At 39.2% G+C, this 19,700-nt stretch overlaps 1 long non-coding RNA gene across 1 annotated transcript; it reads left to right on the top strand.

Moving 5' to 3' along the window:
* The first annotated feature begins 292 nt into the window (after positions 1–292).
* Positions 293–8,869, top strand: LOC121138042. Its single transcript, XR_005875267.1, has 3 exons — positions 293–373; positions 3,548–3,605; positions 8,832–8,869. It is a non-coding gene; the product is annotated as an uncharacterized LOC121138042 (long non-coding RNA).
* The last annotated feature ends 10,831 nt before the right edge of the window (positions 8,870–19,700 follow it).

Here is a 19,700-nt window from a genome sequence, read left to right as displayed (position 1 = left end):
CCTCTCTCTCTATAACTGGGTTCCATGGGTTAAGTTCAGTGGTTAACTGTGGGTGTTTGCCTCTGCTTCCATCAGTCACTGGATGAAGGGCCCAGGATGGATATAGACATCAAGTTCATTATCAGCAATGGGCATTCAAGGTGGTCTCTCCACTATTGATTAGCTTGCCAATTGATGTCATCCCTGGTGCTCAGTCCTCTCCCTGGCTGGTGGCCAACGTCACAGAGGCCGGAAATTATGACACTGATGAAGCCTCTAGGGTGGGGCCTCGGACAACCTGCTCTGTGGGCTGCGAGTTCTGGTGGGAAACAACAGTGGCAGCTGAGGCAGAAACCTGGGATGCAAGTAGACTGCCCGGGCATGGAGAGAGAAGGTGCGTACTAGGAATGTGTGGGGCTGATGGTGTCCCTACCAGCACTGTTCACTGGTGCTGGCCTAGGGCCAGGGCCTGAGTCTGTGGGCCTCAAAGCAGGCATCCTCCAGGATGACCAGACAGAGACAGAAGAACACCGCATAGGAAACGGAAGGCTGCCAGGTTCTCGGGGCTCTTCTGGCACGGCCAGACTGAGTTTATCCCCATCGAGCTTTGGTCCAGAATTGCTGGCTTTCCCAGGCAGACTGGAGCAGGTGGTGGCCATCCATACAGGAGTGGGTGGGGCCGGAAATAGAAGAAGCGCGCTAGGCTGAGTATGCTTGAGCAACTAATGAAACTCTGCATCTGCTTCCCGGAGTGTCCAGTCCAAAAAGTGCGTGGCACTCGGGGCTAACTTCTCTGTGTCTCCATGGCCATGCAGAGTCATAGGGCGCTAGTTCCCCCATCAGAACTGTCATGATGCTTGGGTCTGTCCGACGCTTTTAGGCACCTTTAGTGTTTAATTTTTCTTCCCTGTCAAATGGGGCACTGCCATGGACAAAGGTTTATTTCAGGCACATCGGTCTGGAAGTGAGGATGGAGTGCACAGGAGAATTGAGGTAACTTTCACATAATTAGGGGAGATGAGAGCTAAAGTATCAGAAGTGCAGAAGAAATGTGAGCAGGACAGGCGAGCGATTCAGCTACAGTGTAAGATTGAGTTCCAGTTTAGAGAATGAGAGAGAAATAAGGAAGTTAGTAAGTGGTTTGAAGTGTCAGCAGGTGAAGATGGCATGAGGTCAAAGTTGTGAAGTGCAAACCTGGTTCACTTAAGCTAATATTGGAATAGCGAACTGGGTGGATGCTTTAGGAACTCACAACGAGAAAGGTGGAAGAGGGCAAGGAGGCAGCTGAAGATGAGTGTAGAGTCACTGTAGTGCACTGTCACAGAAGCTGAGAACTCAGGGAAGTCTCAAGGAGGGAAAAGTGGGGTCAGCGACTTGGAATGACAACATGTAGTCACATTGTACCATTGAAAGACGTGAACCACAAATATTAGTTTTAAATGTTCCAACAGACATGTTTGTAAGGGTTACAAGAAACAGGTGAAATTAGCTTTAATTATTTGTTAAACCAACATGACTAAAAGTTTTATTTTAACATGTAACCATTGTAAAATAACTTGTTTTCCTTTTTAGATAGTAGGCTCATCGGTGAACAGAAGCAATATCTGATTCTACAATATCCTGGGCACATGTCACAGCTTTTCGTTGTCTAAAAGAAACCCAGTACCTCTTTGATGCAGGAAGAATTCTTTAGTTTTCATAATGCTTTGCCCAGTTCCTTGTTTAAGTTGAATAAAGCAAGAATTTAGGCAATGATATGTATCATTGGCTTACAAGTTAATTAGATTTAAGCATTCAGTTTTAATTAAAAATGTGTTCTATACATTTCCACAGAAGTTTAAGAAAGTTACTCACAATAATCATAACTTCATTACAGAGTTATTAAAATACCATTGGGTAAAAGAGCCTTTATATTTTCCAGGTTTGGTGGCACGCATTTGGAGTTCGTGTCTTATTTAATCATGTTCCTCCTTTAGATAGTATAATACAGAACAAGTTCTCTGGTTTTATTTTATTCATTTCCTTATTCTACTTGTTTCCCTGACACAAGTCTAGATCATTTATAAAGTATTTCTCAGAGCTTGAGATTGCTTAGTATTTGTTCAGTTTCAAATCACATATCGTTTTACACAAGTGTTTCATGTTGTCTTTATTCCTAGTTTTGGTGATGCGGAGTTACTAACAGTGATGAAAACTCACCATAATAAGAGTGTTGTTTTCCCATTAAAAATGTGTGGGTTAATCTGTTGTGATTTTTAAGTACTTATTAAATAGGCTAATAATTTTTAAAGTGCTTTCATACAGTATATTTTGATCATTAGAAGATTTTTTTGTTTTTTTTGAGAAATGATTTCTCTGTATTGTTTTGGAGGCTGTCGTGGAAATTGCTCTGTATACCAGGCTGGCTTTGAACTAACAGAGATCTACCTGTCTCTGCCTCCCGAGTCTGAGGTTAAAGGTGTGGGCCACCAATGCACAGCTCATTAGCAGATTTTTAACAGGTGCTGATTCTTAATCTTATGCAGATTAGAAACAATGTTTAGATATCTTTATGATTTTTATTTAAAATTATATTTTGAGGTTCAATACAGAGTTAACCAAGCTGACCTCGAACTGAGATACACACCTGGCTCTACTTCAAAAGTTCTGGGATTAAAGCTGTATGCCATTTTTGCCTGTTATTTTATTTATATTATGTCTGTATTTTGACTGTGTGGACCATCCCGTCCTGTGAGTCACAATTCTTATTTTGGTTTTGAGGCACTAGGAATAGGATATAAGGTTTATTAATGAGGACTGGGGGCAGAGATTCTGTCCAAGGGAAGCAATACATTGTCCAAAGGGACTGCGATCAGTCATACACAATCCTATATCATATTATTAAAACAATTCATAGAATAAATGAGAAAGATTGTACTCCCCCTCCTGTTTTCTTCTGTTAGGAGTCAGTTCTGCGCCTTTTACTTTTATCTTTAGGGTTCATTGGTTTTTCCATTTTCCTATTTCAAGGCAGCATTTCTCAGTAGCTATGGAGCCAGTCCTTGAACTCACTCTGTCGACCTGGTCTCTAGACCAGGCTGGCCTTAAATTCAGAGATCTTCCTTGCCTCTTCCTCCCCAGTGCTTGGATTAAAGGCATGTTCTACGATTGTATCGCCCATTTTTGGTGTTTTCAGACAGGGATTCTCTTTGTAGTCCTGGCTGTCCTGGAACTCATTTTGTAGATCAGGCTGGTCTCAAACTCTGCCTCTTGAGTAATGTGATTAAAGTGTGAAACCATTGCCTGGTTAAGGATTTATATTTTTTGTTTAAGCATTAAGACTTAGTAATTTATTATAACAAGCTTAGTTGCTGGCATGATTCTCCTAATCTTTTTTGTGTGCTAGTGGTGGTATTTTGAAACTGGGTCTCACATTGTCATCCATTCTGCCATTAAACTTGTTTGTTCTACCTTAGCCTCCTGGATCACAGGTGTGAGCTACCATACTCAGTAACTTTAATTGTCATCTTACTTGTCTTGAAAATAATTTCATCTTGTTTAATGGCAAATTCTTATTTTTCTTTTTAAGAAATGATGCTTTGTGTTGAGCTGGAAGAGAGTACAAGGTGCTTCTGGAAAATTTCAAGGTACACATATTTTCTTTATTCATTGCTTCCACTTTAACCTGCTTTCATAAGTCACTTAGCTTCTTTTACCTTAAATTTCCTATTAGAACATATTAAAAGATAATTTAGAAAGATTTTACTGAGGTTTGGGATTGAAAGACCAAATGTTGAAACAAAAATGAGGTAGAAGAGGAAAATTTAATACATCAAACTGAACAAATCTGTTAGTTTATTCTTATGAAAAAGATTTTATAACAGCCTGTACGTTTCTGTGTGACTTTCTGCATGTGAGTTCAGTGCCCATCAAAGCTGGAAAAGATCCCTTGGAGCTGGTGTTATAGCTGCTTTCCAACTGCCTGACAAGGGTCCTTGGAATCGGCCTTCTGTTACAACTGTGTTGTGTTCTTAATTGCTATGCTCTCTCTAATTCTGCCACTAGCTCTTGCATGTTTAATGCCCTTTTAGTATGAAAGGAAGGCTTTCTGGCCCAGTTGAATTGGTTAGAACTCAGGAACAGAAGAAAGATAGCATATGACTTATCCATTATTGAGATTTAGGTATTTATTAGTTTGCTTTGGTTTTTCAAGTCAGGGTTTCACTGTGTACTTTTGGAGCTTGTCCTGTAACTCACTCTATAGACAAGACTGGCCTTGAACTCACAAGGATCTGCTTGGCTCTGCCTCCTGAGTGCTAGGATCAAAGGTGTAGGTCAACACTGTCCATCAAGATCATTTATTTTTAATTTGTATATGTGAATATGTGCCTATATATATGCACCTCCTGTTTTCAGTTTTGCAAACACCATAAGACAGTGTCAAATTCCCTGAACCTGCTGTTCTAGATGATTATGAGCTGCTAATGGGTGTGGTGGGAATTTATCTGGGTCCCCTGCAATGACAAGCATCTCTTTTGAGACAGGGTTTATCTGTGTGTAGTCCTGGCTACACTGGACCTCATTTTGCAGAGATACGCTTGTCTCTGCTTCCCAAGTGCTTGCATTAAAGCCATGTACTCCCACTACCCAGCTTTAGCATGGTTGATTTGTGTTTTAGTTCTTAACTTTGTTCGACTTTATTTAGAGTCTGTTGCTAAACTTGGAGTTTGAAGATTCTACTTAGTGTAGCTAGCCAGCTTGGCCAGGTTTTCCCTATGTTTTCCTCTGGGGTGCTGGGATTACTAGAGTTTGCTGTGTTATATCTACTCTTGTGTTAGTACTTGGTATCCATTTTTTTGTTTTGGTTTTCAATACAGGGTTTCTCTGTACTCTTTTGGAGGCTGTCCTGGAATTCCCTCTATAGACCAGGCTGGCTTTGAACTCACAGAGATTGGCCTGCCTCTGTCTCCTCTGTTCTGACATTAAAGGCATCAGCCTCCACTAGGTACTAGGTATCCTAACTGTGGTCCTCACAATTCTATGGCAGCTGCTTCCCAGCCACAAAGACCTAATACTTTTGAAGTAAATTATCTTTCATTCTAGACAGAAACACTGTTTAACTCCCTGTCCCTCTTTCTCCTTTTGGTACAATGGATTAAATATGGTGCTTCATATATGCAATTGTTAGTACCTCGTCTTGATTTAGAAATATCTTTATTATGGATAATTTACATATGTATAAAATTGAGATGGAGCAACAACTCCAAGGATATCACCATACAATTTTAATAATTATCAGTCATCATACAACTTTAATAATTATCAGTTTAAGGTCAGTCATTTCACTGGTCATTTTGTTGTGTCTGTCTATATATATATATATATATATACTATCATCTATCTATCTATCTATCTATCTATCTATCTATCTATCTAATCTTTTTCTCTTTGTAGCCCTGGCTGTCCTTGAACTCTGTAGCATGGTCTGAAATTCTCCCTGATCTGCCTAAAGGAGTGTACCACAATGCCTGGCTATTTCTCTTTCTATATTTTAGTATAAATTCTGAATCATAAAAATTTTGTTTTGTTCCTTTTCCTTTTTGGGAAAAATGGTGCTATAGGAAAAATATCCAAAATAAATTCATAATACCTAAAAATACTGGGTGTTTTTCCTAATATAGAAAAATAATGGTCATGTTGTCCAGATAATAGTTAAGTGTTTGTTTATGGTTCTCTATCGTTAGATTTTAAATGTTTATTTCATTCATTGTCTGTATGAAATTTCTAAATTGGGAATTTCTACTGTCTTTTGAAAGCTATTGTACTCTTCATTTGCTCTTAGTTAAATAATGTTCTTAATTTCAATTTTTCTCCCTTCCTCTTGTTTTTTTATTTACATACACACACACACACACAGTTGGTTTACAGATGTTAAATGTGAAATGGTTATTAGAGGGCTAAAGACAGGATTGGAGTAATGACATCAGTACCCTCATGAGTAATGTCTTTAGTCCTTTTACTTTGCTGTATTTTTACTTTTTATTATAATTTTTTTATTTTATTTTCCAGTTTAAATTTAGATAAGAAACAAGGTTGCTTCACAAGTCAGATCCAGGTCCCTCTCCCTTTCCATCCCCTCCTCCCGTGCCCTCTCCCCTATCCCCCTCCCCGTTATCCCTCATTCCCCCAGGGAGGATGAGGCCCTCCATGGGGGTGTCCCTAGTCTGTCATTTCATTTAGGGCAGGGCCTAGACCCTTCCCAAGAGTTCAGGGTGAGAGTGCACCTCACATTATTCTATGGGAGTCCAAAGTCCGTGTGTATACTTGGGATGGGTACTGATCTGCTGCCCAAGGGTCAATAGATTCCCTAGGCCTCCTCACTGACACCCAGATTCAGGGGGTCTTGATCAGTCCCATGCTGGATTCCCAGGCTGATGCCTGGGATTCAAGAGTTAACCTTTGTCTGGTCAGCTGTTTCTGGGGTTAAACCAGCCCAGTCTTAATCATCAGTCCTCCCTCTTTGTTACTGGCTTTCTTGCGTTCAGCTCAGTACTTAACCAAGGGAGTCTGCCTCTTCTTCGATCAGCCGCTAAATGAAGTTTCTGTTTCCTAGACTCTCTGGCCATAGGATTGTAGGCTGGCACTCCCCAGATCTATGTCTAAAATCCATATATGAGAGAGTACATGCCATGTTTCTCTTTTTGTGACTGGGTTACCGCAATCAGAATGGTTTCTTCTAGTGTCATCCATTTGCCTGTGAATCTCATGATTCCATTACTTTTTCTGCTGAATAGTACTCCATTGTGTAGATGTACCACATTTTCTGTATCCACTCTTCGGTTGAGGGACATCTAGGTTGCTTCCAAGTTCTGTCTATTACAAATAAAGTTGCTATGAACATAGTGGAACAGACATCTTTGTTGTATAAATGGGCATCTTTATCACAATTTTTTATTGCTACCTATGGATTTTGTGAGTACAAAGAGCCCAAATCTACCCTCTCAAGTTATTACATGATCTTCAGATTGGAGAGAAGAAGCTACTTGTCAAAGTTGATGCAAAGACAAAGGCACAATTCGATGAGTGGAAAGCAAAAAAGAAGGCTTCTAAAGGGGTATGCAATATCTTTTCTAGTCTGGGTGTGCCTGTTCAGTGCGAATACTTCATATTGCATTAAGTCTAACATGGGGACTCACGGGATCATTATTGTATTATGTGCTTATGGCTTATGCAGGAGTGTATTTTTATAGTTTGTAGATAAGTGTTTTATCTACCCAGAGAGGGTGGATGACTGTTGGTTTGCTTTTTACAGAATGGGATAAGGTAGTAAGGGAGGCTGGACAAGGTTAACTTGCCAGAGAAATCACTTGTACATACTATTCCAATCAGAGCTAATTCATTAAGTCAGCTCTGTAAGTAAGTATAAAATATATTTCAATCTGCCCAATGTTTATTAGTTACGCTCTCTTATAGAGGCACACAAATTGGGTATTAAAGTGACTAAAAATAAGTTGTACTATTTATTGTATTGGGGTGACTTTATTTATACCATTTTTTTTGTTCTTCATTCTAATTGTTACTTTAAATGAACACAAAGGAGGATTTTGTGTCTTGTGTGGTAATGTATTTATTGTCTCCTTCAAAAAACAAATCTTTAACCTGAGTATATATTTTGTTCATTTATTCTTTTGTCTTCCTTTCTGCATTCCATGAATAAAAACACTCTTTTCTCCCATCAAACTTTCATTATTTTTCAAGATAAATATTGCTTCCTTAACCCCCCTTATAAAAGCTTTGCTTATTACATTTTTATTTAAAGTTTTTATTAAAAACTCAAATTTAAGTAAATTAAGTTTTTCCACCTCTCAAGTACTTTACTCTAGATGTTTTGGCCTCATGTTCCTGAAGACATTTTCTTCTGTGTGCATGAATATGGTTTTCTGTTCCCTCCTTGTTTTTTCTGTCAGTGCTGAGGGCAGAGTCCAGGACTCCTGTATCACAGGCAAGCACTCTACCACCTCATGAGTATACCTTTAATGACAATATTTTCATTTCATAAAAGTAGGATTAAAGCGAGCTATGAGAGTACAATGCCAGAAATTGGGAGGTAAGGTAGTTGGGGCAGGAGTTCATCCTCAGTTATACAGGGAATGTGAGTCCAGTCTGGGCAATATGAGACTATCAAATATAAATAATTTTTAATAAATAGCTCTCCCTCTGCTTAGTTCTGGTTTTCTTTGAACTATTAGTACTTGAATAATTTCACTGACACTTTCTGTATACATCAAAAGGAAAAAATTACTGTTGCTGTTGGTCAGACCCAATCTTAGTGGTTTGGATTTCCTTACAAAGTACTATTTTGCATATTGTTCAAGTTTTATTGTATTGCATAGCTCTTGGAGTTTTTGTTTTGTGTTTAGAAATTTATTTTTATTTATGTGGTGGGTGACTTAGTGTGTGTGTACATATGCGCCATTTGTGTATATTTCCTATGGAAACCAGAAGGCATTATTATTTTCTAGAACTAGGTTTATAAGTAGTTGTGAGCTAACATGTGCTGGCAATTAAACTGAATGAGGTCTTTATGAAGAACAGAGCAGAAAGTGCCTTTAATTCCTGAGTTAACTTTCTAGCTGCCGTTTTGGCGTTTTTCTTTTCTTTTTTTAGATAGGATCTCACGTAGCACTGGGTTGTAGGAGTGAACCCCACAAAGCTACCCGCCCAACAGGGCGGGGTCAAGGTAGAGATAAAAGGTAGTGAAAGGAAAAGGGGCCTCCCTCTTTTTCTCCTGGAAGCCAGCCACGCTTCTAACTCCTGGTATGTGCGACTCTCTCTCTCCCTGATAAATAAATATATTGTTTTTCCCTATATAGCCTCGATTATCGCTATACCTGGTGGCAGAAGTGGTTTGGAATTACAGCCCACGCCTGGGAAACCGCCTGAATTCGGCATCCCGAGGTGAGTGCTAGTTCGCTCCAGCCGCGGCGGCTACATCGCCCGCGGCCCCGCCGCCCGCCCCAGTCGGCCGCTGCGCGTACCTGCAGCTGGACCGCGAATAGAGCAATTGGCCTCTCCACGCGGAGCTGTTTTCCCTTCCCCACAAGCCCTGCTGCCCCGCCGGCCGCTGCCGCCCAGCGCCCCCACGCTTGCTGTCCACAGCTGCCGCGTGCTGTTCGCCCGTTCGCGGACACCGCAGCAGTCTACCGCTGCGTGTACCCTGCGCGGAGACAGTCAGCCGCTGCGCGTGACCATTGGGCGTCCCCGCCACGGGCAGCAGCAGCGTACCCCGCGGGCTCAGCGCCATTGTTCCTCGGGGCCCCTGAGCGCCCCCGGCCACCGCTCTGCGCCCGGAGCTGCCCCCCCCCGCGATCGTTCTGCGCTCCTGCCGCCCGCCAAGCGCGCAGAACCGGGGACTCAGACCCCTTTGCCGCCCACCCGGCAGCGGCAAAGGGATTTCTTTTTTTTTTTTTTTTTTTAATCATTTTTTATTTTAATTTTAAATAGCTTGTTTCACATGTCAATCCCAGTTCCCTCTCCCTCCCCTCCTCCCGATTTCTTGACTGTGATCTTCAACTGCTTCAGAAAGACAATGTGGATTCACTTTCCCAACTCTGCCTGAATCGACTGGATACATCTAAACTGCCCCACATCATCGACCCCACCTGACAGGCACCATCCTGAAACCAGCTTGGAACATACATCACTCGACACATCGTCAGGCCAAGAAACTGATACAGTGCATCTTCTACAATCTGATCAGAGCTTCAGACAAGAGCTTCAATCAAAATCAGAAATCTAATCCGGAACTTCAGTCAAGCCTCTCCTGCAAAAGCGACCTATTTAAGACTCTTGTTATACTAACAATTTTTTCCCACAGGTCCCCATGATTGTCATCGTCCCACTTCAGCAGGAAGTAACTTTGAGAATTCCACGTCCCCTCTTCCTACTATTGACATAAAAGGATAGTTTACCCCTGTTAGTGTAATTTGCAATTATTTAGGGTTGGAACTGGAAGGAGGTGTTCAGACTTAGGCATCCCTTTCGGATAAGTTTAGAATTTAGGTGGAATGGATATGTTTAGTTTAGGATAAGTAGATTATAACTTAATTATCACCCTCTATGTATATATGTTGTATATGTTTGAGTTTGTATCAAATTTAAATCTTCTATTTAGACTAAAAGGGAATTGTAGGAGTGAACCCCACAAAGCTACCCGCCCAACAGGGCGGGGTCAAGGTAGAGATAAAAGGTAGTGAAAGGAAAAGGGGCCTCGCTCTTTTCTCCTGGAAGCCAGCCACGCTTCTAACTCCTGGTATGTGCGACTCTCTCTCTCCCTGATAAATAAATATATTGTTTTTCCCTATATAGCCTCGATTATCGCTATACCGGGTGGCTTACTCCTTTTGTTGTATGACTTTGAAATCTACCTTCCTCACGTGTTGGGATTACAGTCAGGTGTTATTGTGCTATTTATTGGATCTTAAGTTTTTGTTTTTTATCTTAATTTTTATTGTTTTACTCGTGTGTATAGATAAGTGTTTAGATGTGAATGTGTGCATGCAGAAGTCAGAGGACGACTCATGGAAGTTCTCCTCTATAATGTGGGTCCCAGGGATCAAACTGAGGTCATAAACCATTGTGGTAGGATCTTTGTCATGTTGAGCCATCTGGTGGCACCAACCCACAGACTACTTTCTTTTTGTTGTTACTTGATGTTTTTGGTCCTTATTGTCAATCTATGCTCATCATTAAAATTTTGTCTATTCAGCTTATAATTAACATGTCCTTTGATTCATATCATATAGCTGTTGTTTGTTAAAACTTGCTGGAGAGACAACACACTATCTACTCCAGATATGAAACCTACAACTTACCACTGAAGTTCAACTTGGTGAACCAATGAGTTTTATTGGGGTTACTTACAGGAATATGGGTGAGGGGTTTCAGAAGCAGAAATGACTCAAAGATAGGTGCATCATCATGGATTGTTCCAGCATGGGTGACAACTCAGATAAACTGTGAAAACCTGAAGTACACTGTTTTTTCTACTAGCTTTACTCCTTTCAGAGAATTCTTGCAACTCAACTTCATTCCATCTGAGAGGGATTCTCAGGTTTTTTATTCTGACAGGAGAATCGGGAGCTTCAGGGACTTCCTGAAGCTATCTTCATTTGTTAACTTTCCTACACAAGGAGCATCCCTTCAGGATGGAATGTTTAAATTTGGAAAAAAACATACACACAATAACCTTTATCATTTCTTTATTGTCTTGTCTTTAAATCCTGTCTTCCCATCCTCTTTCCCCCTACACAAATATATATGGTCTCTAATATTTACCGACCCTTGTGTCACAGCCCATCAAACTCTGTCTGCTTCTCACATTCTGTACCCTTTCCATATCTCTGATTTTCAGTAGAAGGGGAAATTATTTCACTAGCAATGTTCTTGAACCCACATTATAACCTAGGATAATGTCTTCCAAATTTATAATGGAATGTTTGCAATAGCTGACTATTTTTTATCTGGTGGAACTTCACTGCCAGTTTGTGCACCAGAGAGGATGCTAAAACCTACATATTTGCTTAAGCCATGGTGTAGACAAGACTGTTGAAGGTTCTGTACTACTATTGTTCAAGTCAAGATGTTGATGTTTCATACTGAGGAGACTTGGGTTCTGACTCTGGATTCCATGTCAGTAGTTTTGTTTCTTGGGATTATATACAAATTTCCTGGCAAGTAATAGGGTTTCATTAATTTTTCTGTATGTATGTTCTCAGAACAATTGTGTGGTGACACTTCCTTCAGAGGAAAGCCTCAGTTTCTTGAAATGATAATACAAAAAATGCTGAAATCACACACCACTTCACTGACATGATACGTAAGACACATCCCTTGACAAAATTGATTAACATTCTTAGATAGTACTGAGTATCTTGTGGTACACTGCCAGTTAGTGGATGTTGCTCACTTGACAATCTATTGACTGAAACTATGTTAAAACCAGCACAATATTCTGTTTGAAATATTATCCAGATGCAGAATTTTCTTACTAATGTACATAGTACATTTTGTCTTGTTTTGTTCTTGGGGTTTCAGATAATTATGTTTCCTCCCGAAAGTTATGTCAGACTGTATCAGGTATGTAGTAGGTATATTAAAGCAGAAGTATTTATTCTCCATACATATTTAAACTTGGACTAAGAATTGATTTATGAAGCCTCTTCCAAATACATCCCTCAAGAAGAGCAATTGTTGACATACTTATAGTGATTGGATCACAGAGAAGTGTAAATTCCTCATTTCAAGGTAGTTGAATATTCTTCTATCTTAGTGTATAACATTTTTTCATAACTAAGTAGACAGCAATTGATCACTCATTTGAATTACATATCATGTCCACACCCTGCATCTAGTAAGAATTCAGATTGGGTTGACATTTAGGGAGCGATTTGCCATCAACAATGGTGTCTCCTTGATTCTGGTTGGTATAAATATGCTTCCATGGCACAGAGAGTGTGTACTTTTTATGTTGAAAACACCAAAGATACCAACAAGGTGTCAGACTCCTCTTCAGGGTCAGTGTTTCCAGAACATCTGGTTTAATGTTGGTATGTAAATCATTTTCCAAATGCACAAGGCAATTTTTCAGCAATCCCAATATAACTATCTTCACCAGTTATCTGTGAAAGTAAATGTATGTGAGCCTGTGGTTTTCCTTTCTGTGTATTTTATTTCCATATTGAGTCTCTGCTCTCTCTCTCTCTCTCTCTCTCGTGTGTGTGTGTGTGTGTGTGTGTGTGTGTGTGTTCCAGTTCCACAAATAATACAGTACAAAAATAATAAGTTCCATTTGTGTGAGAAGGTGATGAGTATGAAAGAGGCCATAGACTGGCACAGGCCTAAAGTATGCACATATGAGAATTGGTACATTGAATACCTATGTTCTAATAATCTTCTCAAGTTGGATCATAATGCCTATTGTTGCATGTGTACAGTATTTTAGACATAGATTTCATCCATGGTTAGAAGTAAAAATATGTTAACAACTCACAGTCAGGCTTAAGTCATTTGGGGATAGCAAATATGTATATATTGTATGATATTTTGTTGGAGGTGTGAGTCTTGAGTAGTGACATGTAGTAGATTCTGGTTTCTTAAAAAGTAAAATGAGATTGTTTGTGTTCCATATAATTAACCACACATGCATGGAGCATCTAATCTTTAGCCATGTTTCTATCTCTAATTAGGGCCCTGGTACAAAATATAATTTTATCGTATGTAGGTAAGGGTGCTTCCAATGAAGCCTTGATAAAGGCTTGAGTGGTGGCCTGCTGCTTACACTAAAATCCAGAAAAAATTCTCCTGATGGCACAGGTTTCAGTCTGTAGACAAGTAGACCAAAGTGTTTTGTTGTTTAATGTCCTATTCTGTAAGATGATTCCACTGTGACAGATGTCCCGCAGTTTCTTTCTTATCGTCTCTGTAAGATTGGTTGCACTGTGTGTCACCTTTGAACCTTGGGTCAAGATGACACATGATCTTTCTGTACCAATGTCTGAGTCATAATGTTTCATAGAGAGAGTTCTAGGTTATTGATAATGGCTTTGTTTCTGAGACTTCTGGAAACTCGTGAGCTAAGACTCAGATTCTATTTCATTATTAAAACAATGGGTATGGTATCTCTAAGTTGGGGCTTTGCTACTTCCTATTGTGAAATGTCTAAGTGTTTTGGAAATGAATATCCTATACAACATGCAAAAACTAATATCAATGCAGTGTTTGAAGCTGGAGAACATATATTTGGCAAGAATTTCCTAAGATGGCATGTGACCACCTGGGGTTATTGTGGTAGGCAACTGCTGGGAGTGCTTTGCTCAGCAGAGTTCACACTGATTAGAAATAGATTAAAAGTAACTTGGCATTCTATTCTAGTTGAAATACTACCCTGAACTGTTCAAGACCCTCCTGAATGTGGATGTCAGTTTGGATGTCTGGTTAATCTATGGGAACTCTAGTAATCAATCAGTATTTATCCCTTGTAGACGAAGGGAATTTGGATACCCACTTTACATAAAAGGATATCACCTCTGCCTAGAAACGTGGGGAGGGCCTAGGCCCTGCTCCAAATGATATGACAAACTTTGCAGATTCCCCTATAGAAAGCCTCACCCTCCCTGGGGAGCTAAAAGGGGATATTATAAGGGGTGGGGGACAGGGTAGGAGGGGAAGGACAGGGAACTGGTATTAACATATAAAACTGTGGGGAGCCGCCCCCACATTCTCCGTTACAAGATGGCGCCGACATTCGTTGTCAGTTGGAGTAAACAACCTTGGTGCGCATGTGCCTACTACTTTTCCATCCCTTACTCTCTGCCTCTCCCGTGGTGTCATATGGGCTGAGGAGCAGGAGCCAGTCAGGAGATGACACGTCCGAGGCGGGGACTGCTGAGCTATATAAGGGTTGGGCTTTTCGCTCCCCAGGTCTCTGCTCTGTAAGCTTATGCTCTCCCTCTCAAGACGCATTAAAGCTGTTCTACAGAAGGATCCTAAGTGTGCCGCGTCGTTCTTGCTGGCGAGACGGTAGCGCGGGACATAAAACAAGCTTGTTTCTAATTTAAATTTAAAAAATGAAAAAAGGAAATACTCTCCTGAAAAAGAATTGTCTTAATGCTTAATTGGTTTGCTTGTCATGACTTGTAATGAAGGGCATCTGCTTCTTCCAGTACAGAGCTGTGTTCCCATTAATGTTGAAGTCTGCGTGGATTCACAGTCTAGTATTGACAGTGAGGTCTACTGAAATATGCAGTGCTCTAGAATTATAGATCTAGAAGTGAAGAAAACACCCACTCATGTTTCATTTGTCACAACGTGAAACAGTAGTAGCTCAGTAGTATACATTAGTCTTGATCAACTCCACATTTGCTTCATCTCCAATCCTATGTTGTTAGCAGAACCCAATTTCACAAGTCACATTTATCATTTATAGCTGATATCTCTGTTCTTTAAAACCACTCAAAGCACATTCCCTGAACATATGAAAACTGCTAGTTTTTCTAGTATATCCTATGTAGTTCACAGCATGCAGTCCTTCTTTAAATACATTCTTTTTCTTTTATTAAGCTTGTTTTGTTTTCTCATTTTGTTTATGTCACAACATCCTAAATCACTCTGCTGGTTCTGTTCATTCTGTTAAAGTTTTTCCACTGTGATGACCTAAATCTTAAATAGAGAAAATAATAATAGGCATGCAAAAGATGAATGGTGAATCCACAGCAGACCTAACCACACTCTAATAGCTAAAGGAGATTAAGGAATATTTTGAGTTGGAGAAATGGTCTTCCTCTGGGAAGAAATATTTGGCTATACAAAATTTTATTTGTTGAGAAAATATCCCTCCTTTTTCACTACAGAACAATTTGCTTTCCATTCTTTGTACATTCATGGACTTTATTCTGATATGTACTTAGTTATGTACAAAAGAACACAAATCCCTAATTACACAAATTCCTATTCATCTGTCACTTTTTCAAGTCTTCTTTATTTCCCTTTATCGTTATTGTCTCCATGCCTTCATACCCACTTCTGATCATTTACCTTTTCATTAATCCATTTTAATACTCTTCTTTCCTACTATTTTTGGCCTGATTCTCATTTTCTTCCTTTGTGCAGATTTCCTTTTTCCATTTTATATGTTCTTTCTTTCAAACGTGCTTTCCATTTTTCAATTATGACATTTATTGGAGCTGCTGATTAAAGTCATGGACCTAAAAGAACTCAGATAATATTTGTGTAAAGTAATCAGACATCAATTAATAATGCAAGGTGTTGGGGCACTGCATGTTAGTATACAGTGAGACATATTGGTTATATAGTGGATGAGCAGATGTCCATGCATGGACTGGATCCTACTTCAAACCAATGAAATAGGAAAAGCTTCTTGTGTCCATGTACCACTTGTGACTTACCTAGAAAATACCCATTCACCTATAGCTGACTCACAGTTAAACTCGTGGTACTTTTCTCAAACTTGGTCATTGTGCAGAGGAGAATCGCCAAGATTAACTTTGAAAAAGCCTTATGGACATCCATTTTAAGACAAGATATCTCTCCTTGGTAAAGTGCTCCTTGATCAGTAGTTGAAAAATGGGTAATATAGGAGATACTTTTAATCCATGATAGGGGTTTGCATTTAGAGAATTCAAAACACAGTGAGGGGAAATGAAATCTGTATTTCTCATCTATGAAGCAAGACAAGCCTCAAAGTATTGATAAGACATGGCACAGTATTGCATGTATGTAGTAGATGTGGTACAGCAAGCATACTAATTGTCCCCTCCAAGTTTAAACAAGGGTCATATATTAAACTTTGGTGTATATCCCACACAGATACAGCTACCAACTAGAATACAGTTCACCACAGGATACAATTCAGAGATCACAGAGGTGATGTTTCTCCTCATAATATAGTGGTCTATAATTTTGACTGACTAGATAAGAATATCTTTATTCACATTTATACTTTGTGAACCATCATCATGACTATGGCAATTCTTAAAAAGGAAAACATTTAATTGGTGCTGGCTTACAATTTGGAGTTTTAGACACATCATCAACTATGTTTAGTGGCAGGATATATGGCATTTAGTCTTCCTCCAGAAGTATGCATATTTTATAATACTGTAAACATTGTCAAAGCTCAAACCTCAAAAACCCTTCTCAGACTGATGACAATCCCTTAACTGTAACCAACTATACAATCTAAATCAAAAACATAGGTTACATTATTCCAACATGAAATGGAACAGAATGCACATTGCATGTGACAAGGGAGAATAATGAGACTACTGTACACTGGAAAAATGCAAGACTAAGGAAAAGCCAGAGGACCTCCAAATTGTGCCTCATCATTCATCATGATAAAGTGCTCACAATGTTAAGTACAGTGTGGTCACACCTTTATCTAATCACTGGCCAGAAAAAGATCGAAAATCTCTGAGTGTCTTGTCCTAGGTATCCATTTTTATGACAGGCGAGCTTATGAAGTGAAGGACACAATGCCAGTGAAGATATGATTAAGAGACAGAGACATCTTCCTACAAAATTAAGCAGCAGAATTTACCAGGTTCAGCTATGAGGTTCTGGCTTTTTACTTAAAGTTGGGAGACAATGGTTATAGAATTTGACTCGGTCAAATGATCACCACTGGGACCAGCCATTTGTCATATGTTTCCATGAATGGAAGCCGGGGAAAGGCCATTGTACGAAAAATATGAAACTGAGACCTTCACTGCTATACTGAACAAAAGATGTTAGAGAAGAAGGAGTCTTGAGTGGCCTGTCAAAGAGAACTGTTAACAGTTAGTGGAACAAGCCCAAGGGGAAAGAATAAGGTGCAGTCAACAAATCCGAACATAATTAGACATCTGAAGAGTGTTTTAAAATCCAACATGAAGATGTAGATTTTTTATTTTACCCAGCTCTTTTTAAGCCTTGCTTTGTTCCAGTATTACCTCACTAAGCCCTGTTCCCTATATTCTGAAATGGCAGTGTATGTTCTGTGTCCTTATTTGTTGATAGCATGTGATCTGGTTTTTTAATTATTACAGGTGATTACAGAAAAGAGATTGTATGAAACGAAGAAGAGATTAGTATTTTCGATTTTTAAACATGATTGAGTGTGTGAAAACATATGGGGACCTTTAAAGTTAGCCTTAGTGTATTGTGACTTAAGATATTGGTGAAAGGTCATTGGGGACAAGGTGTAGATTGTTGTAGTGTAAATGTTTTTGTTCCCCATAATAGTTTTTGTGAACTGTAATTTTTCCATTTTCCCTATTTTTATTCTATTTAACATTCCAAACTTAGTTCTGCCTCCAACTCCACCTACTAGCCTTATATCTCTTCTTATCCTCCAAATCTGCCATAGTCAACATGCAGTCCACTACTCCTCACTGTTGAGGGCTCCCTTGAGGAGTCAACATAATCAGGCTCATTAGTTTCGGAAGGGTGTGGTTTCACTCCCATTTGTTAAGAATGATCATGGCAAACCACCATAAAAAATGATCTCCAGTAATTTAGTTCTTGTAAAGGGGTAATATCTTTCTCCTCTTGCCACTGAGCATGACATCTCCCACTAAGGATTAGCCTCCAACATGATGGCTAATATATCAGGTATGTATCATCCTGCTGTCAAGGGTCCCTCTGAAAGTTCAATCTTCATTGTGTCTCCAACAAATGGATGGCATTAAAAACATACAGGTGGATCTAGTGAATTGAATCTAAGACCCTGATATCAATTCTCACCACTAGTAACACCAGATTTTGACAAAGAAGCAACAATGTTACAATAGAAAAAGGAAAACTTCTTTAATTGTGCTGCCATAACTGGAGGTTAACATGAAAAACATTGCAAATAGATCCAAATCTGTCTCAGCATTCAGTTAATACCATTCTTGGGCATTTAACAAAACACAGTCAATCATCCTACATGTACATTTGCTTAAATGTGTTCATAGTGGCATTATTCATAATAGACAGTACATGGAACCAACCTGATTCCTCTCAACCAAAGAATGGAAAAGAAAATTGTGGCACTTTTCACCAGTGGAGTACTCCTCTCTGGTAACTAAATGGTGTCCTTAGAAAATTTTCAGGCAAATGGATTGAACTAGGAAAAACAGCCTAAATGAGGTAAAACAGACAAAGAAATTACAACATTCTATTTTGTCACTTTTAAGTCGATATTAGCTGTAGAGCAAAGGACAACCAGACTAGTGTCCATAGATCCTGAGAAGCTAGATAACAACTAGGAACCTGAGATGGATACATTGATCTCCATGAGATGAGAATTTAGATAATATCTTCAGTGCAATCTTAGAGTGTGGTGGATGGTAAGTGTGGGATTGGGAATGAAAAGAGGAGGGAATGAGATGGACTAGACAGGGAGGGATGCAGTAGCAGAGCAATGAAAAGGATATCTTTTTTTGCTTTGGACACAGTGTTTCTCTGTATTTCTTTGGTGCCTGTTCTGGAACTTGCTCTGTAAGACATGCTTGCTTCTGCCTCTCAAGTGCTGGGATAAAAGATGACCTGCAAAAAGATACCTTAATGAAGAAAGCCACTATGGGCTTCTGGAGAAACTGGTGTTTTGAGTATTACATGGTGAGTGTAAATTTTTTGGCACACTGTATTTCGTTCTGTATGATGCTTGTACTTACATAGACATGTCATTCTTTAGGTTTGGAAAGTTTACTTCTAGAATTTTTTGAATGTGTTTTCTGCACCATTGTTCTTGGCTTCTTTGCCTTCTTCTCTACCTGTTATTATTTGTCTTGTCCTGGTGTCCCATATTTCATGTTTATTTTGTATGAATGATATGTTGGACATAAGATTTTCTTTGGTTAATGAATATATTTACTCTAGCTTATTTTCAGAACCTGAGGTTCTCTTTGCCATCTCTTTTATTCTGTTGGTTACGTTTGTATCTGCAGTTCCTGATAATTTAGCTACTTGGTTTTGTTTTCATTACTTTCTCTATTTCAGTTTTAAGGTTTTAAACTGTTTTAATTGTTTCCTTCCTCTCTGTGAATATTTTTCTTGTGTTTCCTCACATTCTATTTGAGATTTGTTGATTTCTTGCATTTTTGGTTTGTATTTTTAAATTTCTTTAAGGAATTTTCTCATTTCCTATTTGAGGAACTCTATCATTTTCATGACGTTGTATTTAAGGTCATTCTGTTCTG

This window comes from Mesocricetus auratus, unplaced genomic scaffold (genome assembly GCF_017639785.1).
Source record: "Mesocricetus auratus isolate SY011 unplaced genomic scaffold, BCM_Maur_2.0 contig_1916_pilon_obj, whole genome shotgun sequence".
Classification (NCBI taxonomy): Eukaryota; Metazoa; Chordata; class Mammalia; order Rodentia; family Cricetidae; genus Mesocricetus; species Mesocricetus auratus.
Note: the sequence above shows the minus strand (reverse complement) of the source record. Positions and strands in the feature narration are given on the sequence as shown.